Source organism: Manis javanica, chromosome 2, assembly GCF_040802235.1.
Source record: "Manis javanica isolate MJ-LG chromosome 2, MJ_LKY, whole genome shotgun sequence".
In the NCBI taxonomy this organism is placed as follows: domain Eukaryota; kingdom Metazoa; phylum Chordata; class Mammalia; order Pholidota; family Manidae; genus Manis; species Manis javanica.
This window is the reverse complement of record NC_133157.1, coordinates 77,727,362-77,742,578: the sequence shown is the minus strand read 5'-3', so window position 1 is coordinate 77,742,578 and position 15,217 is coordinate 77,727,362.

Genomic DNA, 15,217 nt, shown 5'->3' with positions numbered 1-15,217 from the left:
CCTTTCTCCACATGCCTGCCTCACTGCCCACGAGCTTTTCCTCTGAGGGGTGTTGGGTGGAAATGGCTGTCTCCTCTTGTCTTCTGCTGGTCTCTCCCCTCTGAGACAACAACCATCTTGGTCCCTGGTCCAAATAGTTATTTCTAATATATATTTATTTGTCAGCTATTAAAAATAGTATTTTGATCCCTTGTCTGCTCTTGCATCTGTGTCTCAACTGGCTCAACCATCAAAGCTTGGACTATAACTGACACCCTCATTGTCCCCGCCTGCTCTCAGGGCTCAGTGCAGCTCCCCAACCTGCCCGTTCTAACCTAACCCTGTCCAACCTTGATTCATTTGGTCTTGGAAATGCTGTGGTGGGTTCTGTTCTTCCCTGACCCATACACATTTCTGCTGAGGAAGACACTGAGTGCAGGCAGAGGCCAAACTGGTGGAGCGCAGTGATGCACTGAGAGTGAGCACTGCCCAAGCCTTGCCTCCTCTCTCTGTTTATCCTTTTGTCAATTTGGAAGACATTTGCCAGGGAAGAAAAGCCACACATTCCTGGTATGATTTATAGGGCACTGTTAAGCAGATGGTGTAAGTGGTTTATTTTTAAGGACTTACTACTTGTCACAAACTTCAAGTCAGCTATTTGCAGGGAACCCTTATGAAGGAAACCCCTGTTTGTGGCGTCCACCCTCAAGAGCATCTGACAGAGAGCTTACTGTACTTTTGCACCCAACCACATTTAATCCATTTATAAAACCCCTTTGTATGAGATGCCTTACTGGAGGAAATTCATGAAGGATATTGCAAACAGCTATTAAGAATGTCTCTTCTGTAGAAGAAATGAAAGCCAAGTGGACTTTTTTTTATTCCCCACATTGTTATGACTTGATCTCTGATGTGGAATGTTGCCAGCCAGTTATGATAAGAAAAGGCTGGACTTTTCACTTTTGTGAAACCACAACTTTAGAAAGGTATTATGTTATCTATTCACATACTCTCCTCCTGTAAATGCAAATACATTTAAGAAATGGGTCCCAATTTGGGGTAGAGAGGTGGCAGCACTTAAAAATCAGTCTATGAAAAATGGAAAGTTGAAGATGACACTGGCCAGCCATGTGGACAATGCCAGATAAACATGTGCCTCACAGGGAAGAAGATATTTTGTCACCCAGCAGTAAATTTTAGATTTTGGATTTCTGGGAATGAAAACAAATGTTTTTAAAATTAAAAACAGAAATCAGATGCCAACTTTTTGGGGTTTTGTTTTGTGAGTAGAGTGTTGTGGAAAATGCAACTATCATCTTCAATTTCATCATCCCATAAAATAAAGGACAATATAATATCAAAAAAGAGTCATAATCCCATAAAGAACCATTCTTTAGCAAGCCTATGTCTAGGTAAAATGTTACCACATTTGGGGTTTGTCTTCTTCATTTTACACCTGACAGTGGAACTTGTCCTTACTTTCCAATTCAAGACCTGGTGCTGGGAACACTGCTCCGGGCATCGGAGCGCCTCCGCTGTGAAGTCATATGCCCAGTGGTCAAGCCTCTGCCTTGTCACGAGTGGGTGTATAGCCCTGGACAAGTTGTTTGACTACATTTCATTTCTGTATGTATACAGTGTGGATAAGAGCGATACCTACTCTTCCTGAGGGTTGCATGAGGTCAGGGCAAGTGACTGGTGCGTGAGTATGCAGCAACCGGCAGCTGTCAGCAGAGGACTGGTCGGATGCCTCTGGACCATTACAAGGACAGAATACATTAATGCAGAAATGTTAAAAGGGCTGACAGTAGAGAAGTATTTTGTTTTTAGTTTTGTTTCTTTGCTCAAGTCATTGTGATTTTATCATTTACATGTATAAGCAAACCATTTAGTAAATGAAGAGTATAACGAAGAAAAGAAACACTGTCTAATGAAAGAACAGGTGGACAACATAGAGGACGGAGTTCACAGAGGCAAAGCTTATTGCTTTTCAAGTAGAGAGATGTAAGATTTGAGTAACAGACACAGTCTGCTCTCTGAGAACTGTGGTCAGCTGGAGAAAGCTCCGAGCCCCCTCAATCCTTAGGTGCAAGAATGGTCCCCCTGCCACTTATTGTCTTTGTTCTGGTTTTGTCATCACTAGTCAACTTCTGGTTAATACCCTGATACTTTCCCGATACTTTTGCCTGGAACCTCACTCTCCCCCAGCCTCCATCCTTTCTATCTGACAAACTCCCATTCATCCCTCAAGTCCTCTTTTAAAACAATTCCTCTTTCTGTCATTTCCTTAAATCTTTAACACTGAATTATAGTTTTTAAAAACTACCTCTCTTTTTCCATGAAATTGTGAGCTCTTAAAAAGCAGGGGTGCTGTGATCATCTTACTGGAGAAGAGTTCCTTTCTTTCCCATGTGTCACATCCATTACAAACTCGGTGCCCAATAAGTACTTTTGGACTGGATATTGTACAAATACACTGAATGAGTGAAGATCACTTTTTAGGTGAACAAGGGTTAGGCAATGAGTTGCAGAGTAATGTGCATAAGCCATTTCTGGGGGGAAATGTTGATATGGTTTTAAACTGATGTGGTAATAGGACTTTCTTAAAAGGAGGATGTTACTTAACACCAGCCAAGAAATTCACAGCAGCAGGTCACATTTATTGTGTGTTTATTGTATGTTGACACTTTTCAAAGTGGCTTCATGCATTATCTTCTTAAATTGGTAGAGTAATTGTGTGAGGTTGTTATTACTCTCCCTATTTTACAGATGAAGGAACTGAGGTTTGGAAGGGTTGAGTGCAGTCTCACAGGTGCTGAGTAGGGGAGCTGGGACTTGAGCCCAGGTCTGATTCCAAAGCTCATGGGCCTCCTCCACCATATTATCAAGTAACCTCCATTGCCCTGAAGAGCATCTCAGAGCAGTGGAGAACACCACCACAGAATTTGAACAGTCTTTGAAGCATGTTTTGACAAACACATCACATGTCAAAGGAATATGTCTTTAGAAATACATGCAACTATTATAGCTGGTGAGATTCTGAAAATTTGCTGATGGATGAAATTATGTATTTGGGTACTTGAGAAGACCCTGACATGAAGATAAAATTAATTTTGCAGTAGGCAACAACTGAGTAGAAAAACAGAAAACAGGTACAAATGTGGAGAATGCAATAAAAAAAAAATGGAAGATTTCGCCTAAAACAACCCCAATTAATTTGTATGTGAAGAGCTCAAACCCTCTATGATTCTTACCTTGTGGCAAGTGAACCAATGCTTAATTACAGAAACACTAAGTTGCCAGCATTCTCCTGTAAGCAAGATGCAGAAAATGGGACCAGTTCCAGGTCTTTTCATTGAAAGATCTAGTTATTTTTTGGTCCCACAAAGTTAAACTTAGTAAACAAACAAAAAGATTTTGAAATATTTGAAATTAATACTTAAAATGAAAAACATTAAAAAATATTCTCGATAAGAATTTCTTCACTAAAGGACCATTAACTAGTGCTAAAAAGATCTATATTTATTAATGAAAACACATTAATTATACCACTGATTACAGTCTTATGAATTCCAAAGTCTAGGAGATGCACATTAGTTGGAAACAACACAATTTAGAAAATAAACCATAACAAATCCTGGAGGAATAAAAGTATTTTGCCACAAATGCTTTTGACCTCTTATCATCCTTTTAATGTTCTCTAACGTCGTGAAGACTGGGTTTGTGTTGACTATCCCTGTCTTTTTATCCACAGATCCCAGCAGTGGTTGAACAAGATTGAATTCTCATCTCGGAATTGATCTAAATATCGGTCTCCTTTGAAGTCAGTTTCAACGTTGATTCTGGAATAGCAGAGGAAGATCGGGATTATTTTCCTTATTTTCTTGACCATAGCTGCTCTTAGCATATTTCAATGTGCCACACTTGCCTTTGGGTTTTGAAGTCATTCCAATGAGTGAGGAGTCCTACTGGCTTTAACAGAGAAAGACAGTATCACATGATACCACTTATATGTGGAATCTAACAAGGCCAAACTTGTAAAAACAGAAGTAGAATGGTGGTTACTGGGGCCAAGGGCGGGGAAATTGGGAAGATGTTGTTTAAGGGTACAAACTTGCAACTAGTGGGTACATAAGTTCTGGAGCTCTACTGCACAGCAGAGTGATTATCATCAACAGTACTGGATAATAACTTCAAAGGTGCTGAGAGACTGGATCTTAACTGTTGCCAGTACAAAAAGGAGGTGATAGTTATGGGATGTGATAGAGGCATTAGCTGACCGTGGTGATCACATTGCACTATATGGTACATCAAAACATGTTGTACACTTCAAACATACACTGTGTTCAATGTCAATTACATCTCAAAAATAAACTAATAAAAAATGTTTTGAAAAGTCTGGCTTGAAATCTGCATGTGGTATGGCAAAATGAGATTTTAACCTTTAAAGATAAAAGAACACTCTTTACTCTCTACTGTCCTAATTTCTTTGGGGGAAAAGATTAATTAATTGCAAGGCAGAGAAGTGTGCTGCCTATAATTATGTGGCATGTGTAAGAAAAGGCTAGGTCAAGTGGGGGAATACAGCTTCTTTTATAAAATAAGTCCTGACTTGGGGGTGGGTAAAAGTAACACTGGGAGTCAGACCAGCGAAAGAAATTACTGTGTCTTATTATGACAGAACAATAGCATGAAATCACTTTTTTAAAAGTTCAGAAACAGCCCACACTTATTTTCAGTTAAAACTCATTATTGGTCCCTGATTGAACTTTAGAAAGATTTAAGTTGAAAGAAGCCAAGTGCTCAGAATGCACCAGCAAAATTCTCCTTAATTTAATGATCAGAAAGGAATATAATCAGAAGGTAAGATGTAGCATCAAATTCCTTTAAAAAGAATCTTAAAAGACCACACACTGTCACATCACTGGGACTGGGTGTAATACCGACTTCTTTCAACAGAATTGGGTAAATATTTTACTCTCAATGTCATTATGGTTAATGTATGTTCTAGACCTCAGAGGACATGAAATTGAAGCTTAGCTTTCTGATTGGCTCCCCAGCAGCCTTTGCTTGCTTGGGGAAAGATAGATAATAGACTGTGTCCTCAACTTGGTGAAGTTTAACTCTTAGCTGTCCAATAAATAAAATAATAATGATCCCATGGATGGATTATTTAAGTTCTGTGATTTGTAAGTCAGTACATAATAATGACTTCTGGGTTAATTATAACTCTCAGTAAAGTTTTAAGGCTCATACCACTCCTTTAATTCAGAAAAGATTGAGATGAATGTCCCATAAAATAGAAGTGGATTACAATTACACTAATATTTCTAGAACTTGCGTCTCTTGCAATTCCCTATAAGGACACAACAAACTCCCCTGCGTTAAATTACTCATTTTGATAACCATGTGAGAAGAAGATGCACAGATGGTATTTCTGAGAATGGCATCAAAGCATTTAAAATGCTCATTGGCAACATATTCCATATTTATATGTGAGTGGAAAGTAATCTTTTGGCTTCACTAATGCTGTAAAAATAAACACACTTTGGTCTCTGATGCAAAGTTTACAAGCCTCAAGGCAATACCTGTTTCTTCACTTTGCTTACCAGGTTTGATAAAATACCCAAGCACAGGTATTAAACACCCACTGGGTGCTCAGCATCAGGTGCTATGGAGCCTTAGAGAGAAAGACATTCAAGGACTTCCTAGTTTAATGGGGGAGAAAGAGAAACACCAAGTGTGCATGTAAACAAGCAGGGCTGGAGATGTATAAACATACACATGGTCCTGGCCATCTGTGCAAAGAGAGGCGGAAACTGGCAGGATATAGGTGGGCGGGTGCAAGGCGTGAAGCAGCTGAAGGGAGGTGAGGCTTGCTTTGTCAAGGCTGGGTTGGAATCTGAACAGAATTTGTTTTCCAGCTCCTCAAAAAGTTGAAGCATACTATACATACATGAACGGAATTTTTCCTGCATTGTTGGTGCAGCTGGTCGGGGTCTGTAGGGATTTAAGGGGAGTGTATTCGAAGAGAAGAGAGATGCTCTAGGCAGTGGTTCTCAAAATGTGGTCAGACCAGCAGCAGCAGCATCCCTGGAGCACTGGTTAGAAATGCGCATCTGCAGGCCCTACCCCAGATCTACTGAGTCAGAAGCCTGGGGAGCAAGGCCAGCACTCTTTCCACAGGACCTCCTGGGCATCCTGATGCCCACTCACACCTGAGAACACCGTTCTCTGAGGTGGTGCTGAGCCTGGAGGAAGGGCAGGTGCAGAGGCCAGCTGATGTCCCTAGGAGGCATTCCAGAAGATAGAAGCAGCTGGTGAGCAGTGGGCAGCTAGTGAAGACCTCAAGGCTCACCACCAGAAACTTTAGAGGCTACATCAAGCCCTCTGAAATATTATGTCAGAGCCGTGATGCTGAGTTAATGTCTTCAGAGAATTCTAACTTTTGCATTTCCTGACTTTTATAAGCATGCTGAGTGTTGTAATTCCATGAGGCTTTTACAAGTAATTTCCTTTGCTTTTAAAGAAGAGAGATGGTGGGGAGGCAGTTTAAAGGGAATGGTGGTGGCTGGTAGTAAGATGGTAAAAATAGGGATACCATTTTTAAAAGGAATCAGCAAAGATATTCTTTAAAGACATTCCTGCAAAGCCTATATATAGGTACTAAAACATAGTAGGATGAATTAATAAGAAAAGCTAATCATTATATAGCTTTTATGATGTGTCAGACATGTTCTAAAGTGTTTACATATACTAATTCATTAATCCTCACAGCAACTTCTGAGGTAGGTTTATCACATTGTTTCCATGTGGTACATGAGGCAACTATAGCACAGAGAGGTTAAAAAACTTGCTCAGGGTCACACAGCTAGAGCTGGGGCTAGAACTCAATGTTTCATGCTGTTTTTAATCATTACACTATTTGATGCTGCCAGAGCTTAAACACTGGATGACAAAGATTTCTATTTTGGAAGAGTGACTCATTGTTCTAAATTGTTTGGCATTTGAGAATTAGGCTTCAGGGCCCAATGACTTTCTTATTTAATTTTCTGGTTGGCCAACCGAGTATTCCCTGAGTCTACCCAGTTCTTACTGAAGGTAGCCGGAGCTGACTTCTGGGGAAAGTAAATCAGTTACAAAATAAAGGTTAGGCCCAGCGCCTAGAGCAAAGTTTGAAACACTCTGGAATGATCTCCCCTTAGGCCAGAACAATTCAGCTCGGCCTCAGCCACTCCAGCAGGGATTAGGAGCTCTTAAAAGACCCGGGTCCCCTTCTGAGTGCTGGAGAGAAGGTGCCCTGCGGGCAGAGGGGGAGAGAGGAAGGCTTTGACCAGATCATTGGGATGGCCGTTTTCTGCGGGTCATTCTCAGGACAGACAGCAGTCACCATTTATTGGCGAAGAATATGGGCTTTGGGGCCGGATGACACCTGGATTTGAGGTCTGACTCCTTCCCTTGCTAGATATGGGCACTTAGAGCTATGCCTCAGATTCCTCACTTATAAAATGCAGATAATGCTAGTCCTTGCCTTAGGGTTGTTGAGAGGATTAAAGGAACTTTCCTTAAACGATGCCTAGCACAGACAAGTATGAGAGACCTGTTCATTCTTATCCTTGTTTACTGACCTCCTGCTACGTGACTGGCATAGTTCTCTAGGCTTCTAAGAACAATAACCAGATGCCACTACTTCTCACAATAACACTATGCCTGAGGAATCTTCCATTTTTCAGGTGAGAAAACTGAGTCTCCCTGGGGTCATCTGACATAGGGTGACACAAGCAGGAAGGCTTTAACTGAGGTGGGCGCAAGCCCCCGGCTCACCATCACTGCCAGGAGTTGCCTGTCCAGCAGGCAGACGTCACCCTGACATGCACCCCCTCTAGATGGAGATAATTGGCTATGGGGATCCTGGGGACACTGTTACTGAGCTTTTGTTTTGTTCACACCTCAGAAGCTGGGTTGGAAGCAGCTTTCAATCACCTGCCCAATACACTCTTACCACTGCTTGGAAGCCCTCCCTGCAGGCTGTCGTACAGATTCATCAGCACAAGAACTGTTTGATGGAGCCTGCGAGTTGCTTGTGATATTCTACCCATTTGAGTGGTTGATAAGTGGTTTGAGTCACATGCGAGACTTTCTCTGAGGGATGAATGTAGACTCAGCAGTCGCATTCCAGACATTTTGTACACCTTCCTTTGCACTGTCACTAACACATTGACATCATAAACTTGGACTCTTTGTTCATTGTTATGCATGAAGCACTGGCTGGTCCATATCAGGAGAGAGGGAGCCTATGTCAAGGTCCACTCTGACCTCTGTCCTCTGCCTCTGTTCTCTGCACAAGCCTGGGTTGCTGTCAGTGGACTTGCCAGGCACAGTGCTCAGCCTCCTGTTGCTGCAAATTTAATTTGCTGTCCTCTGCTCAGTCATGCAACAGGTTTGGACCTCTTTAGTAGACTAATTTATCCTGCTGGTACCTTACTAACTGTCTGTGTCAGACAAGGCAAGGCAGTATTGGGGACCCCAAAATTGGTGCCCTAGAAGTGTTGTGAGAGGCTAAAATTCAAGGGGCATATTAACAGGCTGTAAGCTCATATCTGTGCATGTCTTACTGCTATTTACACAGCAAATCTTTTGATGCTGTAATACTTACTTTAAAGCATACTGTATTCCAAGAAAATAAGGGAGCAAGAAACAAAAGTCACAGCATTAATGACTACATAAACCTAGACATAGAGAATGTATTGGACTTTTAAGTATCAGTTGAAAAATAAAATTGCCGACATTTAATGTTTTTGATGGATAAAAACTAGATGTCCCTTGGGAAACAATGGAGTTAAAATTAGGTGAGAAAAATAAAAGATTCAAAAATATTGAAATGGAAGTCCTCTCTTCCATATGTTATCAAGAATGGAAGACAAAAAAAATCCCTTTGTAGCTTTGGCCACAAACGGGTGATTCTTGTTACTATCAGAACATCTGAAAACACCTTCCCCATCTCAGTGTGGCGAAGGACATAGGACACACACCCTCACCCTCCTAAGAGGATGCCAAAGAGCTACAGGAGGCTGTGGCACAGAGAGGGAGCTCTTTCTGGGCTGTTAATGAGCCAATCAGTTAAGAACATTTTATAGATGCATCATCGGAGGGAAGTAGTCTCCCTGGCAGTATCATGATAATGTCTGTATTTTCGAGCAAGTCCATCAACATGCACTAAAGTCAATTTTTCAAACAGAGGAGTATGATTCCGCATTCAAGGAAGTGGCATGGTGCTAGTAAGTAATTTTGCAAAACACCGGTAATATGCCAGGCACTCTTCCAAGTGTTTAAAAAATATACTAATTCTCTTAATCCTGATAACTCTGAGTTCGGTACAGCTTATACAGATGGCAAAACAGAGGCACAACTGGGATGTAAAGGTTGGCAGTCCACACAGAAGTGGATTAGGAAGTACCGGCTAAGCTGGGGAGAGGAGAGACCTAATGAGCAACAGAACGGTTCTTTCAGTCAGGAATAGTGGGAAGACTGGATGCCTCCTCCTAGTCCCACTGTGGTTCACTTAATAGAACAGCGCTATGATATGTTATTCAACTGTATTAAACACACCCACTCACAGAATTCTCATTCTCAGCTGCTCTGTTTGTTGTCTTCATGAATCCTGACCTGTGAGTCTTCCCAGGCATTGTTAGAGGCAGATTACCTGGGCCACAGCTGATACTACAGTATAAATAAGTGTGGGCTTCGCTGTCCTACCACCGGCTTAAAATCCCAACTCCACTACCCATCAGCAGTGTGACTCAAGTAACCTGGCTGATGTCACCCATATGTAAAAACAGGCTTACCAATACCTACTTCACAGAGCTGCTGGGAATTCAAATGTGCTCCTATGTATAAAGTAGCACAATACCTGCTGGCGAAACAGTGACAATAGTGATTTCTAGAGTCCCTTAATAAGGTAAGCCACCTCCTTTCACAATGCTCACTTTTCCAGGCTTAATTGGGGTGTGACACTCTATAAACTTGCTCCTCAAGATCTACAGTGGACCCAACAGATAGAAATATGTTGCAAGTAATTAAATTGTTCATGATCTTGCCAATTTTACAGGCCAATCCAACAGGATCTACGGTAATCACAGGGATAAAGTGACAGAGGCATGCTATTAAGCTCAGAATTGTGGTAGGACAACTCTTCCCATAGGATACCTCTACTCGACTCTCTTTCGCCACGTTTGTGTTTTCCACTTCTATGCATGAAGCCAGAGCTATGCATTTTCATTCCCAGTGTTTTCCTATGTTGATTTTTTTTACCCTAAAATGTAGTGAGCTTAAGAAAAGTTCAATTCAAATGAAACATAAATATTTTCTCTCTTATTGTGTCATGAAACTCTCTCCCCCACTCCCTGAAGTTACTTGGCATTCGCCCAAAGGAAACATTTCTCCCTCTTGGCCCCTGGTGTTTAAAACATAGAGGAAACAGATCTGCTTAGTCTGTCTCGACAGGATCCTTATGTGGAGGGAGGAGCAGAGGTTTCAAAGGACTGGAGAATAGAGTACAAAGAAGAAAAGTAAGAGAAGAGAAAAAGGGTAGAGAATGAAAGCTGAAAGGGCAGGAGAGGGAAGCAATTTCATAGCACAAGCCTAGAATGGACAGTTTGTGGAAGACAGCACCTTACCTTGGATTTCTGCATTGCAGGTATAAAGCTCGCTGTTAGGTGATGACCTTCTGAAGAGTCCAAATAGTGTTACTTCTGGTTGTTTCTGGTGGATTCCTTCACCATAGGTAGTACTTCAGGCTTATGATAGCACATGATCTTCAGCAACCATGTCGCCAATATTTATTGAGCATTTCATATGTGTTACAAAATTAACAAGAATTAATTCCTTTAATCCCTAAAAAAAATATGAGCTAATATGATCGTAATCCCAATTTTAAATATGGGAAGTCTGTGATTCAGGTGGTTACAAGCCAGTTGATGATGAAGCCTGAATTCAATCCCAGCAGATGGACTCCAGAGCTGTGCCCTGTATCCTATTCGACAGTCCATTCCATGTTCTTCCTACTGCAACTCCTCTTTCTTCCTCCTCTTAACACTTCTGCCTTCTCCTTTTTCTAGAGGTCCCATCCAGAGTCAGGTTCTATTCTGTAAATGGTGGATGGTCCAATTCTATATCCTATCACAGAGCTAAGGTATTCTACCAGCTATCTTTCCAGCAGTCACTAATCCACTGCAATCGGTACTGGATTGCACAGAACATTCAAACAGAGGGAATTGCTCTATCTAGAGTTCCATTTCCCAAATAAATTATTTGTTATTTGTTCCATGTAGTGCCTTTTGTCATCCTTCCCTCCCCAGAAGCCCTTCTCTTGTCTAAACATTAGGCTTTCTATTCTAGTTTAGGCCCCAGATGAATGGACCCCTGGTGGCATGCACAGCCAGTGGCTTCCTGCAGATACTTGGCGGGCAGCACTTTCCTTTTCATCATCTCTTTTTTAAACAAATATCTATTTCAATCTCTCTTCCTAGGGAACCTCGCTCTGTTCTCCTTCCCATACTGTGAACTCCTCTTTTTCTCTTTTGTTCGTGTGTGTAGCTTCTTCAATTTCTGCTCACTTTGAAGCTATATAGTCAAAACCGAGGTAAGGATAGGCTATTGTTTTACACATGCTCATTTTAATCAGTCCATCCTTCCATCCAGCAGAAAAATTTCATCCTGCAAAGGACACAGAGGCAGCCACATCCAGAAAAGAGTCTCTCTGATGTTCATCTATTGAGAAGGTTGACACCTTTGGAAAGAGCACAGAGATTATTACTTTCAAAGTAAAAAATCCAATTCCAGAATAAGATAAATCCCTGACCCTTAAGAGCAATGGTTGCTAAAACCCTTATTGCGTAAAAAGTTTCCCAGAGCAGATTGGTCTGGTGGTTATGTGCTCACACCATCTCCCCAGTTATGAGCTACATGACATGAGACTAATAAAAATAACTACCTCCTAAGATGGTTATGAGGAATAAATTCTATATATATCTTAGCATTTTACCTGACATTTGGGAGTTTAATATATTACCTATTATCATCATTCATTTAAAATGCTAGACATCTTTCTTATTTTAGTAGTACCAATTTGCCACTCATACATCCTTCCTCCCTCCTTCCCTTCTTCCCTCTCTTCCTTCCTCCTTTCCTTTAGAGTGAACATATTTATTTGTACTTAATAATTGCCAGGCACTGTGCTAGGCTCGGGATTACAATGGCAAACAAAAAGACACGGAGTCCCTGTCTTCGTGGATCTTACAGTCTGGTCGGAAGACAAGAGACAAATGAAGCCATCATACAAGGCAGTGTGAAAATCCTGTGACAGAGTCTATAAAGGGTTCGTGGGCGGCTTGATGATGCCAAGGGAATTAAAAACACAGCCCAACCAGGGAAAAGAGGCTCTTCTTGGGGAGTCCCCCAGGAGCTGATATGGGTCAAGAGCTGAAAGGTGAGTAGGAGACAATTTGGCAGAGCAGGAAGGAGAATCTGATTGATGAGAGCAGAGAGAGTGAAGGGGGGGAACGTGATGTAGCAAAAAGAGGGGAAAGGGTGGGAGGCACAGATCATGCCCAGTTCTCTGGACCAAATCAACTAATTAAGTCTTGGAAACAATAGGGAACCAGAGGAAAAAGTTAGGTTTTATGTGTATATGTGGGGTAATACACACATCTGAATTTTAGTAGTATTATATGAGTCGCTAAAAGATTCCTGTGAATTAATACTGTGAATTAGTGTGAAGAATGGTTTGGAGGCACTCAAAGGGCCAGTTAGAGGCTGTTGGATCTGCAAAGGGCCAGTAATCTGCAAGGGAGGACATCAGCGTGGGCCACTGGGTGCCCAAGGTGTGTGATGTGCATGAATGTGAGTGGCATGTAACAAATAAAATTCCTAACATGTGGAGATGGATGAGGTTGGGGCCTGGACAAGGAGAGCTGGGGGCTGTGGGTGACTGGTCAGCTCTAGTAAGACTGAACACTTTTTCTTGTTTCCCTCCAGTGCCCAAGAGGTGTAGATGGGTACAACATGTGGATTCTTTTATAGACTTGAAATAGCCCACAGACCCAAAACATTTGAGAAAGGCTGCCTAGGCATGCTGATTAGCCAAAATAAAAGAGGAAGTTGATCTTCAACCCTTGTCTTTGTTTTGTTCCAGCTGCAGAAATCATTTTCGGTTGCTCTCTGGCTTGAGTAAACAACACTCCCTGTCACCTTATCCCTTTGACGGTCCGTTCCACTTCTATATTTTCACTGGGACATGATTCTCACCGACAGTAGAAAGTTCAGCGCCCAGCCCTGCAGCTGTGAAAATACTTACTCCTCTAGAACTATTAGTACTTCTGGGAAACACGTCACAGTGCCAACCACTCACTGGTCCTGAAATGACCCTGTTATTTTGGAAGGTAGTAAAGGAAATGATATTTTAAAAATCCCAAGTGGCACTCTCTTTGGGCATTAAAAGGTGTAAGTGATCAAGCACCATACTAAAGACCAGGTGAGTAAATGGGCACTGGATGCTCCCCAGACTCCATGTGTCAGCAAAATAAAGCTAAGCCGGGTGCAATAACCCAGGACCAAAGTGTGTTTTCTTCAGCTGAATAATTAAACAGGGTGGTCACTTTAAAAATGGTAACTACCTTCTACTGTCCATTCTTCAGGACTTTTATCACAAACAAAACACAATCCTTGGTCCAACATAACAGCGTAAGAGAAAGACTGCTGGATTTGGTCCTGCTGAGAGCCGAGTCCATGCTCTATTAATCTTGGTCCCAAGCACATCCACGGGGCTTGTTGTGGAGTAGACAGTCCACACCTGGTGATCGGCTAAAGGACTCATCTACCCTATGGTGAGATAATAATTTTTTGCCCCACTCAGGAAAGATGGATGCTTCCAGTACTCCGTGTTTATTTTGAACAGGATTTATCTACAAGGATGCTCTAAAATGAAATAAGAAATCTGCTTTAGAGTGATTTTACATATACTGATCGATACACTTGCTGACTAGGTGCAGATACGGATGCTCTCCCTGGAAGATGCTTTTGCAATCTAAACTGCACCGGGATGAGCTTACTGGCGTTGGGAAGAAGGGAAAGTAAGATAAAACTCACAGCTTATTTTCTAGGCAAGATCGCTATTTTAAAACTGAATTTCAAGTGCTTCTTGTGTACCTGGCACAGGCACTGGAGATTGACTTGTGAGTTGTGATCTGAAATGACCCAGAACGTCATCCAATGGTCCCCTGTCCTTTGAAGCAGCTGGTCTGCTCTCTTGATTTCTGTTCTGATTTTCCCACATTGGCAACCTAGTCAGGGCTCCATTCCAGGTCTGTCCTGTTGGAAGGGTCCTTTTTCCTCCATCCCTGCACCACTGTAGTCTTGACTTCTCCTTGTTGCTAGATCACTCTGTTACCGGTTCCCAGATTGCAGGTCCCAGAGCAGCAGCCATTAGTATCACTTGGGAACTTATTAGAAAGAAAAATCTCAGGTCTCACCCTGGACCTACTTAGAAAGACATCTTGGCCATTGTATTTTAACAGGCAGGTAATCTCAAGTTTTAGACCCATTGCTGTTCTGAGACCTCTTTGTTCAATGTCCTGTATTGTTCTCCTTGCCAGCAGCCATGTAAGCGTGTATTTATATGTCCCTCTGTTCAAGGCCTTCTACAAGGCAGAATGCTTCCCTGTCCACAGAGGTGTATTCCATGCACCCATCCAGACGGCTCACTTGCCCTTCCCTTTGCTTTCTTCTGTTAATGTTGGTTCCTCTCCTAGGAATGCCGCTCTCCTCACTTCTGGGAGGAGAACCTTACTCATTCTTTAAAGTCCACTTAGAAATTAATATATTTCTCTAAGTAACTCACACCTATGACTTTAAGTTCAAATAGTACTAAAGGGCTTATAGACAACCACAACAAGCCCTATCCCTCCTCCAACTCCAATCCTTCCTATGCCCCCAGTTCCATTCTAAACTCTTTAGCCATTTCTATTTTAGTTTTTATTATGATTACCTCTATTTATTTAACAAACAAACCAATACTTGTGTTGAAAAGTAATTGAAAAGTGGTATCTACTAACTTCTTGCCAAGGTAGATACAATTTGAACAGATCAAATTCTAGGTAGAGAAAATTTGGTAGACCCCCCTGTTCTGTCTTTACTCTTCTCAATACAGCCTCAAGTAAACCTTGATTTCAGGCCAAGTTCA